We start from the raw sequence: 13,883 nt of genomic DNA on the forward strand, positions 1-13,883 counted from the left end.
CAGATTTAGTCATAATTGCTATTGATAGGTGAAAATGATTGACGATGATTTCATCATGTCATGGTCCAAAAAGGCTTAAAATAGCTAGCGATGGCCAATTCAGCTCAAGCTAAGCTAGTATGAGGTGGGGATGACACAGCTTCTTCTAATGATGCCCCAGATCATATAATCTTTGTTTTATGTATGCTCTGTAAAGAACAGTGTGCATAATGTAGGGTTTCCAATCATAAATGCATATTTTGACCAATGGGTCAAATATGATAATTGTGTAGTTAATCCTCTAAGAAAACCAATGGTCCAAACCTCATGTCTCTATCATAATCCTTTCAGAAGAGTTTTTGCCCTCATAAAAATTACTTGGGTGACTAAATCAATAGAGGTCAGAGAAAAAATATTAATGTAACGTTTTATAGAATATCACAGTAGCAGGACATAGAAATATCTACAGCATGACGTAACCAACTGCATATATTTTAGGGCAGACCATGAAAATTTACCATTAAATGGTAAATTACCATTGACCATTAAATTTAATCCAGCCCATGTTTCTTAAATCATTAATAGCAATTAAATGTACCACACCTATAGGTGACTACGTTTATACCCCAATGAAATATTAGTGCTACAACTTTTACATGTCTATAGTATCGCGTCAGCTAGGCTGGATGCTGTGCGAGAATTAAGGCTACCTGACAGGTGCACCGTTTAAAATCGTCATCTTCTCGAATGCGGAGGACATAAGAGGCAAGACAGTGATTTTTAGACATAACATGTAGTATTTACATATTTTAGTACATGTTTTTCATATTAATACGAAATTCCTGTTCTTTTAAAAATATTTCTCAGGAAAACAAGCATCTCTTTGACATGTCAACAGAGCACTGGGCGTACTGCGAGCGTCATATTTTCAAAGCATTTAATTCAGCTTGTGTCATGCTAATTTAGCTTTTTGTAATCCGCAGAAACAACTTTTAAGACCTCCACCACATGTATGATTCAGAACATGAAGACTAAAATTTGCCTTGGTAAAATGTATTTTGTAACACAAGGAAGTGTAATATAGCCTGCTGCATGCAGTGTGTGCATTGCTGCGGTTATAATGTGAGGAAATGGCTGAATAGTTTATAAATATTGTAAGCTAAACTTTCTGATCTGCTGCATCAGCCTCATTGCTTTTAAAATGTTTTATGATGTGAGTTGTTGTATTACATTTGGGATCTATCGCATCCCACAACTGTCCCAGATGGTTTGGAATATTTATTTATTTCCTCACACAGAAGGACAATAGAATAGGTCAACTTTTTTGTACTATAGGGGATAGTAGATTGACATAGGCTAGTGCTTTTGCTGTTCGTCAGGTCTACTCATCTTGTTGGCTAACGAAAAGTAAACGTAGACCGTTCTAAAATCTGTAATATGCGCATCCGAATTCGAAAAGGACACGCGCAATTGGGTCTTCACTTGTAGCCTACTCCGGAGCTGAGATAGAAGCCTGTGAGAAAACAAGATCACGTGATGGGCATTGGCTAATATGAAATTAGATATCTGAGAGAGCCATGTAAGGTGCTTTGGAACATGCAGTATAGGGATTTATAATTATTATCATTGCAGCCAATGGTAGCAAAGGGCATGGATTTTTTTTTTAGGGAGCAGTGGCCACACTAAGGGCTTGTCAAGTTGTGAATGAGAGACTGATGAATAGTGTGCATTCTGTGCAAGAAACATAGCAGAGCTTATGCCTTTCATGCAACTATTTCAAATCATTAGTCGCATCATGCAGCCTTAGAATGTATAAAAAATCCAAACATACATGGCATTCAGAAAGTATTCAGATCTCTTGACATTGTCCAAATTTTGTTCTAAAATGGATGAATTGTTTTTCTTCCTCAATCTACCCACAATACCCCCTAATGACAAAGCATTGTTTTTTTAACACATTTGCAACAACAAAAAAACAATCACATTTACATAAGTATTCAGACCCTTTACTCAGTACTTTGTTGAAGCACCTTTGGCAGTGATTACAGCCTTGAGTCTTCTTGGGAATGACGCTACCAGCTTGCCACACCTGTATTTGGGGAGTTCCTCCCATTCTTCTCTGCAGATCCTCTCAAGCCCTGTCAAGTTGGATTGGGAGCGTTGTTGCACAGCTACTTTCAGGTCTCTCCAGGGATGTTCGATTGGGTTCAAGTCTGGCTCTGGCTGGGCCTCTCAAGGACATTCAGAGACTTGTCCCAAAGCCACTCCTGTGTTGTCTTGGCTGTGTGCTTGGGGTCATTGTCCTGTTGGAAGGTGAACCTTCACCCCAGTCGGAGGTCCTGAGCGCTCTGGGGCAGATTTTAATCTTACGATCTCACTGTACTTTGCGCCGTTCATCTTTCAATCAATCCTGACTAGTTTATCAGTCCCTGCCACTGAAAAACATCCCCCACAGCATGATGCTGCCGTCAAGCTTCACCGTAGGAATGGTGCCAGGTTTCCTCCAGATTTGACGCTTGTCACTCAGGTAAAAGAGTTCAATCTTGGTTTTATCAGACCAGAGAATCTTGTTTCTTAAGGTACTTTTTGGCAAAGTCCAAGTGGGCTGTCATGTGCCTTTTACTGAGAAGTGGCTTCATTCTGGCCACTACCATAAAATACCTGATTGGTGGAGTGCTGCAGAGATGGTTGTCCTTCTGGAAGATGTCGTGGAATTATTCTAATCAAAAAGGAGAGATTACATTTCTTCAAAACAAGAAAACTTTATTATTTAATTACTGCAGTAATGGAGCTTGTCAACAAGCCCCCCGTAGGTGATTCGTTGAGAGCCCAACCAGAAGGACTAAGCCACAGCATTTTATAGCGAAGTCCACCCTCCTGAATGTTCATGACAAACAGATGTATGGAATGGATCACAAGGTTAAAATGCATATGAAAGATGAAGTAATAATTCACAGCAAACAGTTTCAGCTGTAAAAACTGATCTCATTGATTAGAAACCAGAGTCTGGCCCCCAACTCAATCCTGGAGCCATCTCCCCCTGGTACCCGGTACAGAAACATTAACTCATGCTATGGAATGCAGTCTTGTTAGGCTTATCACCCAAAGACATAGTAAAGCTTCTGCCAGCATTAAATCTGAGGCCCATCCTCAGTAGAACACACACAGATTAAAGTGTTCTAAGAACCCCCTATTCTGTTCCACCATTTGACGCCATACCAGTATTAGAACATAATCTTGTAATTTCTATTCTGACAAGGTTCTCCCATCTCCACAGAGAAACTCTAGAGCTCTGTCAGAGTGACCATCAGGTTCTTGGTCACCTCCCTGACCAAGGCCCATCTCCCTCAATTGCTCAGTTTGGCCGGGCGGCCAGCTCTAGGAAGAGTCTCAGTGGTTCCAAACTTCATCCATTTAAGAATGATGGAGACCATGGTGTTCTTGGGGACCTTAAATGCTGCAGAAATGTTTTGGAACCCTTCGTCAGATGTGTGCCTCGACACAATCCTGTCTCGGAGCACTACGGACAATTCCTTCAACCTCATGGCTTGGTTTTTGCTATGACATGCACTGTCAACTGTGGGACCTTAGACAGGTGTGTGCCTTTCCAAATCCTGTCCAATCAATTGAATTTACCACCGGTGGACTCCAATCAAGTTGTAGAAACATCTCAAGGATGATCAATGGAAACACGATGCACCAGAGCTCAACTTTGAGTCTCAAAGCAAAGGGTCCGAATACTTACATAAATAAGGTACCCATTTTGTATTGTTAATAAATGTACCAACATTTCTAAAAACCTGTTTCACTTTGTCATTATGGGGTATTGTGTGTAGATTGTTAAAAAAATAATCACATTTTAGAATAAGGCTGTAAGGTAACAAAATGTGGAAAAAGTAAAGGGGTCTAAATACTTTCTGAATGCACTGTATAGCCCAACATTTGTATCACAACTAAAGTTGCATAAATAACTAAATTAAGCATATAGGAGGACCTGTTTCTTTGTTAACCTCTGAACACAGAATAGCCGCATGTGCGCACTCCCTCAGAAATCATTTGGAGAAAACATCCTTTCTATTTTATTCAGCTATGTTCAATTGTATTCTTCATACTATAAAATAATGCCACAGAATTCTAAGCAAATCATGTCTGCTAAATGAACTAATGTAGCCAGCCCACAGCCATATGGCATAGTCAGATCAGGGCAACTCAGAATATGCTATTGTGTTCGTCTGAAATATACTACATTTTCTTCATATCATGTTTCTTTAGACCGGTCTAAAATAATGAATTGATTTATTATGATGGTGTAGGTTATATTAAATGGATTTACTCGACTTATTAAAATGTAGATGTCCCAAAGGTCTGCATCAGTGGCTCGTAGGCTACGCGTGGAAGCCAAGAGATGCTAAATGTGTTTATATTATTTAACGGTCAATTAACGTGAGACTGGCAGTTATTTGCTTGACAATCACCAGCTGACGAAATTTCATGACCGCCACAGCCCTAGCGGACATCCTACATAATGATGTACTTGTCTGAGTACCATCACATGCACAAATAACAGGCATAATATCCGGCGCCGACAGAGATGGCCGCCTCGCTTCACGTTCCTAGGAAACTATGCAGTTTTTTGTTTTTTTACGTGTTATTTACGTGTTATTTCTTACATTAGTACCCCAGGTCATCTTAGGTTTCATTACATACAGTCGAGAAGAACTACTGAATATAAGATCAGCGTCAACTCACCATCAGTACGACCAAGAATATGTTTTTCGCGACGCGGATCCTGTGTTCTGCCTTACAAACAGGACAACAGAGTGGATTCCATGCAGCGACCCAAAAAAACGACTCCGAAAAAGAGGGAAACGAGGCGGTCTTCTGGTCAGACTCCGGAGACGGGCACACCGTGCACCACTCCCTAGCATTCTTCTTGCCAATGTCCAGTCTCTTGACAACAAGGTTGATGAAATCCGAGCAAGGGTAGCATTCCAGAGGGACATCAGAGACTGTAACGTGTTCTATGCTTCACGGAAACATGGCTCACTGGAACGACGCTATCCGAGGTGGTGCTGCCAACGGGTTTCTCCACGCATCGCGCCGACAGAGACAAACATCTTTCTGGTAAGAAGAGGGGCGGGGCGTATGCCTTATGACTAACGTGACATGGTGTGATGAAAGAAACATACAGGAACTCAAATCCTTCTGTTCACCTGATTTAGAATTCCTCACAATCAAATGTAGACCGCATTATCTACCAAGAGAATTCTCTTCGATTATAATCACAGCCGTATATATCCCCCCAAGCAGACACATCGATGGCTCTGAACGAACTTTATTTAACTCTCTGCAAACTGGAAACGATTTATCCGGAGGCTGCATTCATTGTAGCTGGGGATTTTAACAAGGCTAATCTGAAAACAAGACTCCCTAAATTTTATCAGCATATCGATTGCGCAACCAGGGGTGGAAAGACCTTGGATCATTGTTACTCTAACTTCCGCGACGCATATAAGGCCCTGCCCCGCCCCCTTTCGGAAAAGCTGACCACGACTCCATTATGTTGATCCCTGCCTACAGACAGAAACTAAAACAAGAAGCTCCCACGCTGAGGTCTGTCCAACGCTGGTCCGACCAAGCTGACTCCACACTCCAAGACTGCTTCCATCACGTGGACTGGGATATGTTTCGTATTGCGTCAGATAACAACATTGACGAATACGCTGATTCGGTGTGCGAGTTCATTAGAACGTGCGTTGAAGATGTCATTCCCATAGCAACGATTAAAACATTCCCTAAACAGAAACCGTGGATTGATAGCAGCATTCGTGTGAAACTGAAAGCGCGAACCACTGCTTTTAATCAGGGCAGGGTGTCTGGTAACATGACCGAATACAAACAGTGCAGCTATTCCCTCCGCAAGGCTATTAAACAAGCTAAGCGTCAGTACAGAGACAAAGTAGAATCTCAATTCAACGGCTCAGACACAAGAGGCATGTGGCAGGGTCTACAGTCAATCACGGACTACAGGAAGAAATCCAGCCCAGTCACGGACCAGGATGTCTTGCTCCCAGGCAGACTAAATAACTTTTTGCCCGCTTTGAGGACAATACAGTGCCACTGACACGGCCTGCAATGAAAACATGCGGTCTCTCCTTCACTGCAGCCGAGGTGAGTAAGACATTTAAACGTGTTAACCCTCGCAAGGCTGCAGGCCCAGACGGCATCCCCAGCCGCGCCCTCAGAGCATGCGCAGACCAGCTGGCCGGTGTGTTTACGGACATATTCAATCAATCCCTATACCAGTCTGCTGTTCCCACATGCTTCAAGAGGGCCACCATTGTTCCTGTTCCCAAGAAAGCTAAGGTAACTGAGCTAAACGACTACCGCCCGTAGCACTCACATCCGTCATCATGAAGTGCTTTGAGAGACTAGTCAAGGACCATATCACCTCCACCCTACCTGACACCCTAGACCCACTCCAATTTGCTTACCGCCCAAATAGGTCCACAGACGATGCAATCTCAACCACACTGCACACTGCCCTAACCCATCTGGACAAGAGGAATACCTATGTGAGAATGCTGTTCATCGACTACAGCTCGGCATTCAACACCATAGTACCCTCCAAGCTCGTCATCAAGCTCGAGACCCTGGGTCTCGACCCCGCCCTGTGCAACTGGGTACTGGACTTCCTGACGGGCCGCCCCCAGGTGGTGAGGGTAGGCAACAACATCTCCTCCCCGCTGATCCTCAACACTGGGGCCCCACAAGGGTGCGTTCTGAGCCTTCTCCTGTACTCCCTGTTCACCCACGACTGCGTGGCCACGCACGCCTCCAACTCAATCATCAAGTTTGCGGACGACACAACAGTGGTAGGCTTGATTACCAACAACGACGAGACGGCCTACAGGGAGGAGGTGAGGGCCCTCGGAGTGTGGTGTCAGGAAAATAACCTCACACTCAACGTCAACAAAACTAAGGAGATGATTGTGGACTTCAGGAAACAGCAGAGGGAACACCCCCCTATCCACGTCGATGGAACAGTAGTGGAGAGGGTAGCAAGTTTTAAGTTCCTCGGCATACACATCACAGACAAACTGAATTGGTCCACTCACACAGACAGCATCGTGAAGAAGGCGCAGCAGCGCCTCTTCAACCTCAGGAGGCTGAAGAAATTCGGCTTGTCACCAAAAGCACTCACAAACTTCTACAGATGCACAATCGAGAGCATCCTGGCGGGCTGTATCACCGCCTGGTACGGCAACTGCTCCGCCCTCAACCGTAAGGCTCTCCAGAGGGTAGTGAGGTCTGCACAACGCATCACCGGGGGCAAACTACCTGCCCTCCAGGACACCTACACCACCCAATGTTACAGGAAGGCCATAAAGATCATCAAGGACATCAACCACCCAAGCCACTGCCTGTTCACCCCGCTATCATCCAGAAGGCGAGGTCAGTACAGGTGCATCAAAGCTGGGACCGAGAGACTGAAAAACAGCTTCTATCTCAAGGCCATCAGACTGTTAAACAGCCACCACTAACATTGAGTGGCTGCTGCCAACACACTGACACTGACACTGACTCAACTCCAGCCACTTTAATAATGGGAATTGATGGGAAATGATGTAAATATATCACTAGCCACTTTAAACTATGCTACCCTATATAATGTTACTTACCCTACATTATTCATCTTATATGCATACGTATATACTGTACTCTATATCATCGACTGCATCCTTATGTAATACATGTATCACTAGCCACTTTAACTATGCCACTTTGTTTACATACTCATCTCATATGTATATACTGTACTCGATACCATCTACTGTATCTTGCCTATGCTGCTCTGTACCATCACTCATTCATATATCCTTATGTACATATTCTTTATCCCCTTACACTGTGTATAAGACAGTAGTTTTGGAATTGTTAGTTAGATTACTTGTTGGTTATTACTGCATTGTCGGAACTAGAAGCACAAGCATTTCGCTACACTCGCATTAACATCTGCTAACCATGTGTATGTGACAAATAAAATTTGATTTGATTTGATTTATTGTGGCCTGGCTTACAGTCTGTCAGTATTGGGAACTGGGAAGATGTGAACAATTACAACATATGAAGAAAATGCTCCTGCACCGGTCGACAGCTAAGAGCTCAAAATGGCCCGTTTCCATCTTACTCACGCTGCGTACTCCTGGAGCTTGAGCTGGAACACATCAAAGACTTCTTTGTTCTTCATGAGGTAGACGGAGCGCAGGTAGGAGACAAAACACTACAGAGAAAGAAAGCGAGATGGAAAGGTGAGCGATATATTGACACCAGCCATCTTCTCTAACAATAACAGCCAGCCAAGGGAGGCGATGAATCACACTGGGTGGTGCAAGATTGTGATAAGGGCCCCTCTTTTCTCTTTGAGTGGGCTCTCTCCTTAAGATAAATGTGAAGCCAGTTTCAAATTATGATTAGAGGCTGAAGATGAAACAACCTGATGCCTCACAAAATGGTGTAAAATCACATTGTTTTGAGTTCAAGGAAATAACAGATCGTACCATCTAGAAGGTGAGGTTGTTAGTGACAAAGCCAAAAACACACTGTTGGTGCATAAGAGGCTATTTCGATTTTCTATCGCATTTTAGTCAAAAATGTAAATAATGGAGAATGTAAATGCAGGTGCCAAATCTCCATTTTATGGGTGTAAGCACTATAGGTGAAATGAACAACTCCTGTCCTGGAAGGCTACTGACTTGTGTGCTGATTCATCTCAACCCCCTGCCCTCACCGTCCCCTCTAGGACACTGACCCTCTGCGCTCACTCCTTCTGTTCCTTCTCTTGGGCCAGGAAGGCCTCCAGCTTCTCTGGGTTCACCCTGACAAAATAAGAAAATAAAACATTTCAATATTTTGTGAATCGACATAGCATTACATTTGTAAAATGGATTAAAACAGTGAAAAGGACACCTTCATGGATAGAAACACACTGACACAAAGGTTATTAGAGTGGACACGGTCGGTAACTAAACTTATCCCATAATGGTTTATCATCATCATTATTATCACCTCGGACAAAATATCATTTTAGCAACAAACCCCAAAGTCAATGCTATTTAAGTCACAGCATTTCATTACATCGAAAACATGGACTTAACACTATAATCTTCTTTGAAAAAGCTATCCCGCTAAGTCCATTTGTAGCACTGTAATTGATGGCAAAACAGCCCTCTGTGCCAGGCAACTCTGCAGGAGAGAGTGGGAACATCAAAAGGTCAACTATCCTCTCCATTGCCCGCCTCAGTGTCACAGACGCCAAAGGAGACTGAAGGGGGATAATATAGTGGGGATGACGGAAATTAGTAACGGTCCCCCCCTAACTGTCCAATGACAACATTAACAACCACCAGCCAAGGTGTTTGTTTTGAAGTAGGAACAAGGGCTGCATTCCAATTCCCTACCCCTCCGCTCAGTGAACTTGCTCCCTCCGCAAATGGATATAAAAGCCACTGCATGGGTGTAGGGCGTGGCGGTCATTAAAATTGTCAGCCGGTTATTGTCAAGCAAAAGACTGTCAGTCTCACGGTAATTGACCATCAATTAAACATGTTTAGCATCTCCAGGCCTCCATGCATACAGGCTACTGATGTGTGCCTTTGGAACATCATTTTAAAAAGTTGAATAAATCAATTGAATATACACCATCACAATAAATCCATGATTTATTTTAGGCAGGTCTAAGGTCTTCAGGGTACCTGAAGAAGGCACAGTGATGCCGAAACGTTGGTAAATACCCAATAAATTACTGGGAGATTATATATTATTATGTTATTTTGATAGTTTATTTGCCGTTAAGCAGCACCTCCACACAAAAAATAATTCTGGGTGTGCGCCAGCTCAAGTTTTTTTAGGCAGGTCTAAAAAAACATGATATGAAAAAAACGTATTTCAGAAGAACAGAAAACGAGTTGGCCTACTGAATGTTATCTGGCTATGCGCCATGGCCATAGGCTTATTCACTTAAACATATCTTGTCCAAGTCATTCGCCATTATTTTATATTATTTTCTAGAAAGAAGAAAATCATTTTACTTAGCTGAATAAAATAAAGGATATTTTCACTTTCCTGAGCACATATGAAGTGGCTATGTTGAGCATAAAAGAACATTTGAAACTGGTCCTATATGCTAGATTGAGATATTTGCCAACTTTAGTTATGAATGATACAAACCTTACATGCTGACCACACTGCGTGTGCCATTGCGCTCATGTTGATTTTGTCCACCCACATCAGACGCGATTAGAACTTGCAGGTTGAAATATCAAAACGAACTCTGAACCAACTATATTAATTTGGGGACAGGTCGAAAAGCACTAAACATTTATGGCAATTTATCTAGCTAGCTTGATGTTGTCAGCTAATTTGTCCTGGGATATAAACATTAGGTTGTTATTTTACCTGAAATGCACAAGGTCCTCTACTCCGACAATTCATTCACTGATAAAAGGGTAAACCGAGTTTGTTTCCAGTAATCTCTCCTCCTTCAGGCTTCTTCGGACTTGATATGGGGGTTGGCAACTAACTTTAAGGTGCATTACCACCTCCAACTGGGCTGGAGTGTGGACCTCAGTTCATTCCTAAAAACCAAATGAGGAGATGGGAGAGGCGAGACTTGCAGCGTGTCAAGCATCACAAATAGAACCAAGTTCAATTTTAGCTGCTTGCTACGCAGACGCTCGTTTGGATGAAATGGTTGAATAACATGTGTAAATGTATTTTGTAACGCGAGTGGTGTGGTCAGCATGTCAAAATGCCTTAGAAATCAAAAGATATATGGGCTGCATGATGTGACTATAGGCTACTGATTAGTGATGCACCGATATTACATTTTTGGCCCATACCGATATCCGATATTTTCCTTGCCAAATAAAATGATAACGATTGATATTTATAATTTTAGCGGCCTTTAAATCATTCTAGTACAGTTAAATAGTAAAAACACACACACGGACACAGCGGACTAAGGCACTGCATCTCAATGCAAGAGGAGTCACTACAGTCCCTGGTTCGAATCCAGGCTGTATCACATCCGGCCGTGATTGGGAGTCCCATAGGGCGGCGCACAACTGGCCCAGCATCGTCCGGGTTTGGCAGTCATTGTAAATAAGAATTTTGTTGTTAACTGTCTTGCCTAGTTAAATAAAGGTTACACACACACCAAAAAGTTATTTTGTTAGCATTTACATATGTCCCCATTACCAGTAAAACATAATCAAAACATATTTCTTTCACTTACTTGCTGTGCTGTTTCATTGTTCATTTGTTCAGTCGTTTCATTCTCAACCAGGATTTCTATGGAACGCCGTTAGGGTCTTTGCGTGTCAAAAAATATACTATTTAACACGTGTCAAATAAGCTTGTTGACCAATCAGGACCTGAATATGACTGAAAGTCACATAATAATTTAACGCATTCATAAATGTTTTACGTAGTTATTACACATTGACTACACTATCACTCGTATTTCATATGTCACAACAATTTATCGATACGTATACTATGATGCTGATAAAGTTGTCCCGAGCACCTACAGTGCTGGTCATAAAAAAGCTAGCCAGGTCATGGATGCAAACAATGTTCTTCCCCAATGACATTGCAAAATGTTTCAGTAGCTATAGTTAGCTAGCTACCTATATAGGTAGGTGTCATCATCTAAAATAACCCTAATATATAAGACAGTTTATTTTATTAATGGTGGTCAGACCCATCTATGTGAAGCTAGCCACAATAAGGATTAGCCACAATAGAGGACTTTGCGGTTAGCCTTCAGAATAAAAGTATGGCATTATTCTACTATTTGTTTTCATTTGCGTCACTGTCAATGACATACTTTCATTTTGAAGGCTAACTGCAAAGTCCACTATTGAGCCTAATCCTTATTGTGGCTAGTTTCACAACACATAACCCAGTCCTATCGGGCCTCACTAGCCAGATGAAGCTAGCTGGCTGCTTATAATGTTAGCTTTGGGCAACAGAGTTAAGTAGCTGGCTAGCTATTTATTTTCATTAACTACAGTTCAATTTCAATAAGCGAACAACAAGTGGCAACCTAGCTAACACTTACTCACAAGGAGTCCTAAATCATTGCTAAGAATAGTGAAAATGACTACAGTTTCTACTGGTCATTGTTTCAGGCTGGTTGTATTGGTGCTAGCTAGGTACCAAGCAAAAGCTTGCTGCCCCAGAAGTTGCGGTGTTGGTATTGTAAACACATCGTTCGTGGCCGGTGTTTGCAGACTTTTTTGTACAGCTTTGGCAGTGTGACTATCTTTTTTGACACGCAAAGACCCAAACGGAATTCCATAGTATGTATGTCATGTAGCTAATAGCAGTGACACTATTAGTTACTGTGGAACTCCGGCAGGGCAACATCTGAAAAATAGCGCACTTCATAGTGTGCACCGGTGCTCGACCTGTCGGCAAAAGCCAACATCACGGCAGGGTAGCCTAGTGGTTAGAGCGTTGGACTAGTAACCGAAAGGTTGCAAGTTCGAATCCCTGAGCTGACAAGGTACAAATCTGTCGTTCTGCCCCTGAACAGGCAGTTAACCCACTGTTCCTAGGCTGTCATCGAAAATAAGAATTTGTTCTTAACTGACTTGCCTAGTAAAATAAAGGTAAAATTTAAAAAAAAAAATTAAATCACCCACGATAGAGAACGGTTGATTGTCAAGTTCAATGAATTCCATTATCTTGGCTTTAATAGATTTCACCTTTGAGTTGTCTCGCTGAAATGTTGTTACTGTTTCAAATGACTGCTCTACTTGTTGATCGCTCGATCCACACAGCAGACATTGTCGGCTAGTTTAGGAATGCTGTGTTGCACGTAAAGCGCAAAATGTTATGTGGCGTCACCTCACGTACCTACGTTATATAGGTATGCACGTCAGCTTTGACATCAGCGTTAAACTAGACATCGGCCAATACAAATGTTGGCATTTTTAGCTAATAATCGGCTGATTCTGATATGTTCACTGATAAATCGTGCATCCCTACTACTGATGATTTGAGACAGTGGTAAAAAAGCTTCTGCTCTGTTCCATGCCTCTGGCTGCACACGCTGTTCTCTTATCAAGTGTCCACCCATTAGACTATTCTAAATATAATCTGGTCTTTACTAATATGCAACATTTCTTTTGATTTAGAATGGCCCATTATCAAATGAGCAAGAACAGGGACAAGAGAAAATATCATCCATATGCACTTGAATAGCGAATGGAGGCGACTTACGCGTGGTTAGTTTTTCGCTCATGTCGGCGGTTAGTTCACCACGCGACAGGTGATATTCTGGCCAAACCCTGTATGCTATGGACTCTCCAACCCTGTTCCTGCAGTTACCCAGTGCTTAATTTGGGAAACCAAATGGAATCTGTTTGGGAACATTGACAGTGACGTGTTTCCACAAAGATACATTTAATAAACTGCTGAGAGCCCATCTCAATGCGCAAAGGAGAAAGGAATGAAGGAGAGAGGGGAGGAGATGGAAACGCACAGTGGTGAGATACTATGTATCTCAAAGGTAATGTGTCAGCCCAATTATGAAAATACTGAATATTCCCTACTACTACGCTAATCAACATCAAATACAAATTCACTATAATTGTAGGCTAACTAAATTTGTTTAATTTAGGCTATGTACCAAAGATATCTTAAACCAGTATGTTTTTCTGCCATGTGTAATGTAGTAGGATATGTATTGTACAACGGCAAAATCATTTTAATTCAGTTAATATTTTTATTTTGGGGGAGGCTTGGAATCATATATAGGCCTATGCTTATGCATAAGCTCTAATATGCAAATAGTTGTTTTGAATTAATCAGCTTTGAAAGCACTGTCCATTTCA

The 13,883-nt window shown here is 42.1% G+C and overlaps 1 pseudogene; it reads right to left on the reverse strand.

Moving 5' to 3' along the window:
- LOC112229099 overlaps window positions 1-13,883 on the reverse strand; it is a 123,668-nt pseudogene that overhangs the window by 82,109 nt on the left and 27,676 nt on the right.

This window comes from Oncorhynchus tshawytscha, linkage group LG30 (genome assembly GCF_018296145.1).
Source record: "Oncorhynchus tshawytscha isolate Ot180627B linkage group LG30, Otsh_v2.0, whole genome shotgun sequence".
In the NCBI taxonomy this organism is placed as follows: Eukaryota; Metazoa; Chordata; class Actinopteri; order Salmoniformes; family Salmonidae; genus Oncorhynchus; species Oncorhynchus tshawytscha.